Raw genomic sequence first — 13,290 nt, forward strand, 5'->3', positions numbered from 1 at the left:
GCTATTTCCCAACCATACATACCAGAGTATCTCCTCATGTGATATGTCATTTTCACACTCTTCTGTATCACCATCATGCCAAAGCACAGCATCAGGTCTTCAGAAATATGACTGCAGCCCCCTACCACCCTTTATACACTACGCCCATCACTTCCCACAAAGGTCACACTAAATGCTCTCTACCAACCACACAAAGTATTATCCTCACACACTTCTGCATCACCGCCATGCCTCAGCGCAGCACCCAGTCGGCTGCTACATGACTGAAGCACCATGCAAAGGACTTCACACCCCAGACCTTATGCTTCCGACATAAGTCAGGCTCAAAAAATATACTGTCCAAGTTGGGCCGCCTCTTATGCAACAGTACTGGAGAGTGCTTGAGGGACACAACAATGGTGTGAAGGATTATACAAATGCTACAACACAATAGACTTGGTGTGCCCAACCCAGCATCCACCCATCCATCTTCTAGATTACCATTTGTATGTCATAGGTACCACTTTGACTGAAAATGTATAAGATCTATCAACTGTTTGGGAGTCTGCTATGGGAAGCCGTTCATGTCAAAATTACAGATCCCCATATAACACATCTCGTGAAATGCATGGAGTGCTGCTAAATGAAATTGACACACACCAGGATGAATGTAACATGTGCCAAAACAAATAAGAAACATGGCAAAATGAATATACTACCTAGTGGACAATTGAAATAAAACACACTCTGAATTGGATAAAAGATATACCGAGATGTATAGCAACTGCGTTGAAAGGAATATGGCTGTTGCTGAAAAGAATACAACGAAAATGCAAGTGAATAAAACCCTTATTGAAATTATATAGACTGGTGCTGAAATTAATATGACCCTCATTGGAACGAATATAGCACATATTGAATTGAATTTGACACTCTTTAAAATGACTGTGACACACATGAAGTAAATGTCAGACATACCTCAATGAATACAAGCCATGTTCAAATGAATATGAAACATGTTTAAATGAATATAAGGTATGTTGAAATAAATATGACTAGTGTCAAAATGAATATGACTAACACTGAACTGAATATGAAACATGTTCACATGAATATGATTGCAGGTAAATTGATTTGATGTGCATTATGATGAATATGGCCCACACTTAAATGAATATGAAAAGCTTTGAACTGAATACAACATCCATTGGAATCAATATGATACATATTAAATTGAGTGCAACACTTTTTCATAGGACAGTGGTCCACATGAAATGAATGCCAGATAATCAGCAATGACTACAAGCCATGTTCAAATGAATATGGCACATGTTCAAACACATGTAAGATAAGTTGAAATAAATATGACTAGTGTCAAAATGAACATAACCTACACTGAACTAAATATGACATACGTTCATATGAAGATGATTACAGTTGAAATTAATTTGCCATGCCTTAAAATGAATATGGCCCACTCTTACATTCATATAAGAAGCTTTGAATTAAATACAACATCCATTGAAATGAATATTGCACATCTTGCCGTATGTTAAATGAATGTAATACACAATTGAATAAGTATGGCATGCACTGAAATTAATCTAACTAGTGTTAAAATGATAATGGCCTACATTGAACTTAATCTAACATATTTTATATTCATAAAAAGTTGTAGCTACCTGCATTTATGGTTGGTTGGTTGGTTGGAGAGAAGGGTGGGAGATCATCGACCAGACCTTGATCTTAGCCCTCAACCGACCTGGATCCTGCACACCCTTCGTTCATTTACACTGTGAACTTTCCCTCGACCGCTGAGACCTTGCTACCTGACCGATGCCCGGTGGAGCGACCCCGATAGCTATAGGGGAGATGGACTGTGAATTCCCTCCTAGGCCGTCACCTACCCAGCCGAACATTGGGCAGACCTTCCTTCGTCTCACCTGCCATTATCTTCCCCCTTCCCTCTAGACCCTACACCCTTCCCTCTTACCCCTATCCGACCTGGATCCTGCACACCCTTCATGACATTTACACTGTGAACTTTCCCTCGACCGCTGAGACCTTGCTACTTGACCGTTGCCAGGTGGAGCTACCCTGATAGCTATAGGGGAGATGGGCTGTGAATTCCCTCCTTGGCCATCACCTACCCAGCCGGACATTGCCTTCATCTCTCCTGCCATTATCTCCCCCCTTCCACCTACACCCTTCCCCCTTCCCCCTATCCACCCTATTTATCTTTCCTCCATACTATTTAAATGTGTTTCGTACAACCGATGTAACCTGTAACTGTTTTTAACTGTGTAATAATGTGATTCCTAATGTAAAGCGCTCTGATACCCACGGGTATAGCCAGCGCTTCTAGTAACTTCTAGTAACTGACGTAACGTGTAACTGATGTAATTTTGTAATTTCTGTGGAACCTTATGTAAAGCGCTCTGATACCTCCGGGTCTAGCCAGCGCTATATAAAACTCTCAAAATAAATAAATAAATAAACATATGTTGATATGAATATGACAGCAGTTGAAATTAATTTTTATGCCTTAAAATGAACATGCAAAAGAAACAATTGAATGCAAACATTCACCCCAGTCACAAGGATATGGGTTAAATACATCATTCTTTTGCTCACCACACCACCCTAGCTTGGACCCAGCCATATGCAAATCAATCTTGACCCTGTTCCTTGTGGGAACAGTCCAGCCCGAACTGCCAAACCAGGTCCTCCCTGGACCAGAAACCAGCATCCTGGGACCGGTTGCAGAGTATGTCACCCTTCATCAGCCAGGCTAGCTTGAATCCAGTGGTGCAGTGAGCACAGGACCCACATCTTGGCGTACCCTTCCCACTTAGGGTGACATTTGATGGACGGAATACTGGATTTAGGTGCAGAACTCTATACTGGGGTGAATGTATGACATTGTTCTGCATTCTGTCCATCAATTGTTGTTTTTGCATTTGTCACCCCGAGTGGGACGGGTATGCCCAGACGTGGGTCCCGTGCTCTCCATGCCACTGGAGTCAAGCTATCGTGGCTGATGAGGGGTGAACCCCCCAAACCGGTCCTAGGATGCTTGTTTCCAGTCCAAGGAGGACCTGGCCTGGCAGTTCGGGCTGGACTGTTCCCATTGGGCACAGAGTCAAGACTGATTTGCGTATGGCTGGGTTCAAACTAAAATGGCATGGTGAGGAAAAAAACGATGGATTTAGGCCCAGATAGCTGTACTGGGGTGAATGTATGACATTGTTCTGCATTCTGTCCATCAATTTTTGTTTTTGCATTTAAAATTAATATAGTCAACGTTTAAGTGAATATGAGAAGCTTTCAGCTGAAGTGGTATCCATTGTAATGAATGTGGCATGTTTTGAAATAAATCTGAAACATGATGAAATCCTCATTTTGCTGCAAGACAAACTCTTGTTTAAAATAATAAAGTGGGCATGAGGAATTGCTCCTTTTTACATGCTCAACCTCTTTTGTTTGCGGAATTTATTGCTGTTTTAGACTGCACACTATGGCAATGTTGTTAGTGCCCAGTGTATGTGCTCTGAACCCTAAAACCTTTAGACATTGACTAATAATTGAGTGGCATGCTAAGTCCATAGTGTATGATGTAGAAACTACACCCAAGGCATGGTAATGAAAAAATGAAACAAGAACCACAGCACTTATTGTACACTCCACTCAGTATAACAAAGGAAACATGACATCAGGGCTACCATTGTAGCCTGACAGCTGCAGTGTAAAGTTTGCCCAGTGAACTGTTAAAATAAAAAATTGTAATAGCTAAAAACCTCCCTTTTAAATATTAGTAATTCACCCCTATGTAAGGGTTGTAGCCAACAAGCTTGGGTAGATGGTATTTAAAAGTGTCAAATGTTGAAAATTAATATGATAACGTCCATAAAGCAATAAGTCCCTAAAAGTTATTTTCGGTTTGGCAGGTCTTGCTGTCCTATATAAAACCAGAGTGTTTTTCTATTTTTATTAAATAGAAATAATAAATAGAAAACTACCATTAATCTAGTCTAAATGGTATTAGCTTTTGCCAACTCCCAGCCTGTACTCAAGCCTGGTAAAAGGTGTGCAAAATGTGTGAACTGCATCCCAGGAGCAAACAATAGGCTGACCTGAATGGGCAGAGATGACCCCTCAGAATTCTACAGAATATTCAGAGGGGTGGCTGTGGGCATCCTCTTGACACTGTAATGTCCAATCCCGCTTAACAGGTCTGCTGACCCACATCTAACAATTGACAGGGAGAGAACAGGATGCCAAGACAATTCTTGTGTATATAATGCCTTTTACTGAAAGACCGTGCTTGTGACCTACACGGCACCTGTCTCTGGGTTTGTTGTGGGTACAGTGAGTGCTTCAAACTGCATTTTAGGTTTAGATGTGGCACGGCACTAGGATTACCATGTTACACTCCCCATTCACACCCCCAGCGTCCAAGTTAAGTGTGGCCAAAGACCTTTGCCATCATGTATTTGCTCTGACACATTGCATTTTTGGCCTGTTAACAGTAAGGCAAATAGGAACTGCTGCAAAGATAGGTCGTTCACGGCCTGGGAGCCTTTACTCCATTGGTAATAGAGGAACTAGTAATGTCATAGGATGTCGCTCCCCCACAGGCTGGTGAAGCTTACAAGTCTGGACCCTCATCCAGCCTTTCTCAGAAAAATGCTGGACTTGTGACCAGCAAGAAGGACCCGAGGAGTATTGACCCCCTCCTTCTTGAAACTCAAGGACAGAAAGTTCTCCAAAGATCATGAGGCTGATCCCCTAGGTTGCTCTAGGAACCTAAAAAAGCTGAAGAGGACATTCCTGTGAAAAATGCCAGTTGACCAGTGGCAACTGGACCTGGACTGGACTTTGCTGTTTCCCTCTGCCAGTCACCCTGAGGGGCAGATTTATCATTATTTCATACAGAACAGTGCAGCAAGCCACCTTGCTGTGTGAAAGGGCAGGATTGCACCCTATTTAACATAATATGGCACAACCTAAAAGAAAAACCCGCTGCTGGGTGCATATAATTAAAAGACAGTGCTGCAGAAAGTAGTGCACATTCATTCAGGGTCCTCTAGAGATATTTTCCTTCAGGAGCAACTTAGTGGAAACAATGGCATTCACTTGCAAAGGCCTGTGACACTCCAGTGGTGCCAGGCAGCAGTCTGAGTGGTACTCGTACATCCAGTGTGCCTCCAAAGGATAAACGCCTGATGCTTGGAGGCCAGAAAATTATAGCAAGGTTAGAGAGGGCTAGTAAACAGCTTTGCAGAGAGAGTGTAGGTGGCAGATATGTGCCAACTCTCCGGCCAGCAGTGAAAAAGATTTGGCCCGTATCCAAAGACAGGAGTCATGGTGGCCACACTAGCATAATCCTGTGCTGAGAGATTCCAGCGGATAAGGTGAACAAGCAATGTGGAGTGCATACTATCAAAGCACTCGCATACATACATACCATTATTTTGGAAGAGGAAAGTGGGAAGTTTAAAAAAAATAATCAGGAGAATATTTTGCTCCCATTGACTTCTTTGAGGCCTGATTTGGAATTGTATGTCGGAATTATGCATGCGTTTTGAACGCCTGCCTTTAAAACGCTGTCATTAGTATGAACGTGTTTACTGTTCACCACATTTTAAAAATATTTTATGGTTGGAGTGGAACTATTTATTTCTTTGTTTACTGTCCAGCACCTTCCCAGAATTCATTCATTTAGTGGCGATAGTAATTTTTTTTTTGTGTCCAGCATCTTTGCTGATTTAGGTTATATTGGAGTGGGAAAAGTTAATTTCGTATTTTTAGGGGCCGAATACGATGTGGCTCGTAAAGACTCAGACCCATGATCAGAGCCTTTACAGCCACATCGTAATCAGCCGCTCGGTTTCCTTTCTGACCGCCTCATTACAATTAAGGTGGTTGGAAAGGAAACTGACCAGTCCTACCGGCTGGCTCTCCTAGCCCGGCTGGCTTCCGACGGCTACGGAAAGCCTGTCTGTCAGTCGGAAGTAGTGTTGTAATCTCAAGGGCAGGCCTTTCTGCCCTTGAGAACACGATGACGGTTTTCAACATGGTTTCCATACTGGCTTGTACGACATGAAAACCATGTCGGAAAGCATCTTTGGGATCCCCCAGCAGGGCCCCCTTGGGTGCATGGCCTCCGGTTAGAGGCAAAGGTGCCCCCCTGTTGATCCCTGCACCGTGTGGCAGGCACCTTGAGGCTGTCACGGGTGCAGGGATGAACTGCACCTCCCATTTTACTATGGGAGCATGCATTACAGCCAGATTACGGCCAGAATGCATGCTCCCAGTAAAATGTAGGAATGGGACCGAACAGTGTTCTGTTGCATCCTAATGAGGCAGTCGGGACTGCCGACCGGGTATCAGTCGGTCCCATGATGATGCGGTGTCGAGCTGAAGTGATTCCGCCCAACATCGTAATGACCCCCATAGGGTCCAGCGCTTTCCTTAAATTAATTGGCGTGAGAATAGTTTTTTTTTATTTTACTATGCGGCACCCTTCATGATTTTAGTTATATTGGAGTGGGAATAGTAAATTATGTTTGTTTAATGTCCAGCACTTTCTCTGAATTAATTTATGTTTAGAGCAGTATCAATTATTTTTTTTTGTTTACTGTACAGCACCTTCCTGGAATAAAGCCACATTGGAGTGGGATCTATACATTTATTATGTTTAGTGTTAAAGACTTTCCCTGAATTCATTTATATTTGGAGTGGGAATAGTGTATTTTGTATGTTTAGTATTTAATGCAAGTTTTAGAAGTTGTACATTTTTTACTAATGACTAAACATTTATTTCACATTATTATCACATCGGGTATTTCGTCTAAGCAATGGGAAACCCTTTGGTGAGACGCTCCGAAAACTTACCGCAGCTTATACCACAGGTAAATGACTTATAAAATCATGGTTCAATGGTATTCTACACCAGCTTACTTGTCCAGCATATATCCCTCCAAATCTTCCCTCTGCCATCAGTGTGTACTAGTAGTGGGATATACTTATCACATATTGAAAAGCGATCCTGGAACAAGGTCATCATAGGGAAATCACTCCCTGCGTCTTAACTCACAGTTATACTAGGTGTGCAACTCCTTGCCTTGGAAGCAATCAGGGCCGGACTAGCCATAGCGGGCACCGGGCGTTTTTCCGGTGGGCCGCCAGGGTGGGTGATGATTTTGGGCCCCTGGAGGGCCATTTTCGTTACCGGTGGCCAGCAATATCGGCCCCCTGTAACAAAATCGGCCAAAACCAGCCCCTGCAAACAGCTCGGCCGCACCCCCCCTCCCTCCTCAGGGGGGCAGGCTGAGCAGTTTGCCAGGTCCGGTTTCTGGTCCCAGTCCGGCCCTGGTAGCAATGACTCACGCTGACTGGAAGCTTATCAGCCACATACTGAATGCTGCACAATAATGTAGTGGAAAAAGACAACTGCCCCCCAATTTCCTTATGTTTCTCTCGCCCGTGGGATGTGATGGTGATGCAACAACTTTCCCACAACTTACCTCACACAGAAACTAAATTTCATCAGGTTTGGCACCGTCTGATCCGCTATCTTACTCGCTTGGAGTTCACCTGCTTCAACCCAGCAAATCTTGGAGTATTTCAGCTTTTTAATAACTTTTCATCTATGCTTAGCTTCAATAGCATGCAAATGTCCCCCATCCGCCGTAAGTGTCACCCCTACATGCACTATTGCACGACTTTGCTCATACCGTGGAACTGTAGGTTGACAACATTGACCTGCGAACCTAAGATGCTCCCCCCACTGAAAGGGAACCAGAGACACTGGTAGCTGGTTCTTGCGGCTGCCGGCAATTAGGACTTGTTGGAATGTGTGTGTTAGAAACTGCTCAGCAGACAACAGCTGACACTTGTCAGTTTCCATGCTGGCTTCTGTGTCTCACAGAGCCTCCACCCGTTGCCCATTAATGGTGGCCCACAGTCTGTATCTGGAAGCATTGGAAGGCATGTGGGCTTTTGGCGCTATTTCTCTATCAGCCAGGGAAACTTGGGTCACCTCTGCCTGTCCCACAAAAGTAACTGGGACTACCTACTTCCCGAGCACTACATTCGACAACCCAGGTGTCTGCCCACAGGTAAAGGGGTGTGTCCTTAAGGGACATTTGCGTTTGCCCTTGTTGTGCACACATTTGCAGCACTCTGTACATTGGGGTGGAACCATCCCTGTCTATGGTTAAGGAACCCATTTTTAGGCTCTGCCTGGGAGTGGTTACCACTACTCCCATGGGAATTATTTGTGGGGCCTTTTGAGTAATCATAACATTTAGGTGTTTCTCCTACCTCTTTTTTTTGTTGGAAACCCTGAGCACCTATGTGGCTGTCACCCCCATATACTTTCTTGGACACTCTGGTGGTAGCTCAGAAGGCCTGCCTCCTCTGCAAGCTTTCTGAGGTCAGTCAACTTACTGTCAACTAGTTGCTGTTGCAACAATGAAAAACTGTTGGAAACTGGGTTTTTGATGCAGTAGCAGTCCCTCCAACTCCCTTTGCCTGGTATTTGATGGAACGTTGACTGAAGTGTACAGTTTTCCTGCTAACTAGGTTCCCAGTACCAGTGTCCTTTCCCTAAAAATGTACAATTGTCTTCCCAATTGGCAAAACCTTTAGCACCCTCTGTAAGTCCCTAGTAAGGGGTACCGGGGGTACCTAGGGCCTGAGGTACTAAAGAGGGCTTCAGCACGCATTGTGCCACCCTAAGAAACACTTCACCTAGCAAATGCAAGTCTGCCATTGCAGGCTGCGTGTCTTGGTGTAGACAAAAGTGTAAGTAGGGTTGTATATAAATACTCGGGTTTTAGTTACTGGGCATTGAAAAATATTGAAAATTACTTTTATCATTACACTTAAATAACATTTTAAAAGTACTGTTACACCCACCTTTAGGGACAGGATGCAAGGGATATAGGTGTAACGGGTGGGGTAATGTATTAATGCACTGGTATTAATTGTAATACCTGTGCATAAATTAATTGGCTTTAAAATGTATTTTAATATAAAATTATCATTAAACAAACATTTTTTAAAGTACTGCTACATTCACCTTTAGGGCCTGATTACGATATCGGTTGGAAAGGCTCCGAATGGCATTCGGAAACTCAGTTGGTAGAAGCTGAAACGTGCAGCTCTACAGACCGCGTTTCCGACCGACGTATTACAATATTGGATTCAGACAGCCTTTCCAACATGGACCGTCTGACACGAAAAGGCTGTCGGAAACTGACTATGGGGGTGCCCTTAGCAGGCCCCACTTCATCCTGAGGCCCCCGGATAGGGCCATGGTGGTACCCAACGGAACCCTCTGTGTAATCAAGCCCAGTGTGACAGGCACCCTGGGGTGCCGCCACAGGGTGCAAGGTTTTCTGCAACCATCCCTTTTTAGGTCTCGCCTGAGCCAGTGCATGCGTTGCAAGATATTTAGTAAGTGGGTGTTGCCGGTGCGCACTCGCGTGCGCACCCCTGCTTTAAATTTTGCTGTCTTTTTTTTTTTTTTACTTCTCGCTCTTCAAATGCAAAGCACCTTGAAGAGATCTTGTTATTTTTTATTTTGAGCGCTCACATACACTTGGTTCTAGGAGTAGCTCACCTTCTATCCAATGTGTAGTGCCTAAGAATAGTTCACTTCCCGCTGCTGTGGTATGTAAGTGTTCTCACAGTTGCAAGAGGAGTTGAAAATGCTAATTGCGGCTTCCTCTTTACACAAAAGGGCACCGTTGTTGCAGTGACAGCCCCTGGTGGCAGGCAGGGTGAAAACAGTGACCAATGAAATCTGTACCCGTTTCACTCTACCAATGTGAATAACTGAGCACAACCTACGCACACATTTACCACCGGCTTTAGTCTGACAGAGGAGCTCATAACGCACACAAATATTGTGCCTAAAATGGGCACTTATACACTTTGCGCAATATAGACCATGTGTTTTTTTGCCAGACTTAATCGGATACATAAACTCGCCCAACATACCTTGCTCATTTTTTGAGCCAGGATGCTTTGCGTCATTTATCCACCTGCAGATTTAAATGTGACCCTATTCTGTTCTCACCGTCGCGTGATTTTCCTCTTCTTCAAGCAGTCTGCAATATTTAACACCACACACACCTTGGAGGGTCTCTGGAATAGTTGAGGCACTCAGAAGTAGTGGCACATCAGCAAGATTACAACGCTGGACAGTCACAATGTAAAAGTAAAGTACATGCAACAGTAAGAATGATGCAACTGTTTAAACTAACTCCAATGGGAATTAACATTTTAGCTCGTCTTTTGTAGATTAAACCTTTAACCTACTTTTCCCGCTTGAAGGTGCAGTTTAGCTATAACCACTTGTCCACGTGCTCGCTGTAGGAGACAACTAGCAACAAGGAGATGACAAGTTATTCCCCTTTAGGACCTGTAAAAGTCGGATTCGAGAGGTAAAGCTGCTTGGGATATATCACACTCATTAGGCCTTTAAGTCGGGTGAGAAATTGGGGGGGTCTCTCAAAGGGGTGTGGCCGATATAATTAAGGGCATGGCTTAAAAACTTGTAAGCTATAAATCTGTGCTTAGCATAGTGTACTGCCCATCTTGTATTTTGCTGTTTCTGTCATTGCATCCAGATATATGATACAACAAGTAACATCATTCCTACAACAAGTTAGGACTATTGGCTTTGTCAATGGTTGTTAGTTGCATAAGATAAATAAGCGGCAACAATGGCTTGTTGTATATGATATTGAAAATGCTTCCACTTAAAGTCCGGATGACACCACGACAATGTCGCTGCTCCCGAGTTTCAAAAACAGAAGGATATCCAGAGAAAAAATTAGTCTCTTTAAAGGATTTCCCTTCCCCTACAAGGCTCACCTGGCATGACGTCATGCTGTAACTTTTCCACTAATGAGACGTGTGAGCACGTGCATATCGATGTGCCTTCTGTCACTGCAGTCTAGGAAAAAACGGACCGCCTGTGCCAGGGCGCAAAACAGAGCCCGATAGAGTCCCGTTTCGAGGCCTCCTTTAAACAAGCATTGGCCTAGTCAATAGGTGTCGCTTTTGGGACCTTATAAAGTATTTAGTTATGCAGCAAAATATCCTTGGTGCAACAACATCAACTGTTGCATAGCTAAACACTTATAAGGTCCCAAAGGCGCGACCTGTTGGCTATGCCAATGCTTGCTTCAATGGGAGCCTCTGTTAGTCAGAACACAGGCTCCCATTGAAGTCAATCTGAGACTTTCCGAATGGCGTTCAGAAGCATCATAATCGGTCGGTCGGAACCTCTGACCGCGAGTCTGTTGGAACCGAATTCGACAAGGAGTCAGGAGGTTTAGTTTCCAACCAGCATCGTAATCAGGCCCTTAATTGTGATACCTGTGTATTAATTAATAGGTGTTTTTATATATTATTGAATTTTATAATTTAACTTACATTTCTTTTTTTAAAGTACTGCAACACATTTTTAGGGATGGATGCAAGGGAAATAGGGGTAATGGGTTGGGAAGTGGATCAATAGCCAGGTTTTAATTTAAATACCTGGGTATTAATTACTGGGGGTTAAATATATTATAATGTTATTTTATATATTTAAACATATTTTTTTTACGTCTTGCAAAACTAACGCTTAGGGAGGGGATTCAAGGGTACTAGGAAATATGAGTGGTGAACTTTATTAATACCTGGGTATTACTTTTACTCCCTGTGCATTAATAGGCTTTAAACTGTATTTTTAAATTTAAATATTTTGTTTTACACTCACCATTTGGGACCAAATCCAAGTAACATATGTGGTAATGCTTGGAGCAGTGTATTAACACCAAGGTATTAATTTAAAAACCAGAGAATAAATATTACTACAGGGCTCATTACGATGTTGGGTGGAAAGCCTCTGCCCGACACAGACTTGGAATCGGGACCGATCGACTTGCGGTCGCTGGTTCCGACCGCCAGAGTCCCATTGTTTCCTATGGAAGCTTGTGCTCTGCCCGACGACCGGCCAGAAGACAGGCTCCAATGGGGAAAGGGGGTGCTTGCGGAAAACCCTGCACCCTTCGCAGGCACCCCATGGTGCCTGCCACACAGTGCAGGGTTTTACAGGTGGGTCCTTAGGTACCTCCTCGGCCATCAACAGTAGGCTGCAGAGACCTAGGGGGCTCTGCCAGGGGCCCCCAAAGTCACTTTCCAACAGCCTTTTCGTGTCAGACAGGGCGATGCAGAAAGGCAGTTGGAAATCAACATCCCAATCCAGAGGGCGGAAACACTGTCCATAGGGGTGTACGATGTGGTTCTGACCAACAGGAATTCTCCGCGAGTCACTCGGAACCGACTCGGAATGACAGCATAACAGTTAGAACGTAAACTGAACGAGTCGGTCGGGAGGGCCCCGACATGGTCGAGGAGATTCTGACTGTCAGGAGGAGGCTTTTCTACCGGCATCATAATAAGCCCCTAGGTGTTTAAGTGTATTTAATTAGCTTTTATCATTCAAAAATAATTTTACAAAAGTACTTGTACACTCACCTTTAGGTACCTGATGCAAGGGATGCAGGGGTAATGGGTAGGGTAGTGTACTAATACCCGGGCATTAATTTTAATATTGGTGTATTAATTTCTGAAATATATCTAAATTAAATATTATATATAAATATTGCTTGAAACTGCGCCAAAACTCACCTTTTGGGACGGGATGTAAGGTATATAGGAATAATGGACAGTAAAGTGTATTAATACCAAGGTATTCATTTTAATACCAGAGAACATATTAGTAGGAGTTAACATTTACTTAAATTTCATTTTATCTCTAAACTTACGTTTTTTTAAAACCAACTGTAGCACTCACATTTAGGCAGGGAATTCATCTCAATGCCTGCGCAATCATTTTTGGAAATTAAAATATATTTAAATACAATATATATATATATAAATATACACAATATATTTTGAACCGGCTCCAACACTCACCATTAGGGATTTGATGAAAGGTATATATAGGTAATGGGCAGTGTGATGGATTAATACTCAGGTATTAATTGTAATTCCAGCAAATCAATTATCAGCTGTTAACAAGGATTTAAATGTAATTTTAACAATATTATTTTAAAACTACTCCTACACTCACCATTAGGGACGGGATGCAAGGCATAGAGGGGTAATGGATGGGGAAGTGGATTAATAACCAGGTATTCATTTTAGTTCCAGTGTATACATTTTTGGAAATAAAATATATTTAAATCTAATATTATATATAAATGTAGATATACTTGAAACCTATTCCAACACTCACTTGAT

The sequence above is a fragment of the Triturus cristatus genome, chromosome 12 (genome assembly GCF_964204655.1).
Source record: "Triturus cristatus chromosome 12, aTriCri1.1, whole genome shotgun sequence".
NCBI classification, from domain to species: Eukaryota; Metazoa; Chordata; class Amphibia; order Caudata; family Salamandridae; genus Triturus; species Triturus cristatus.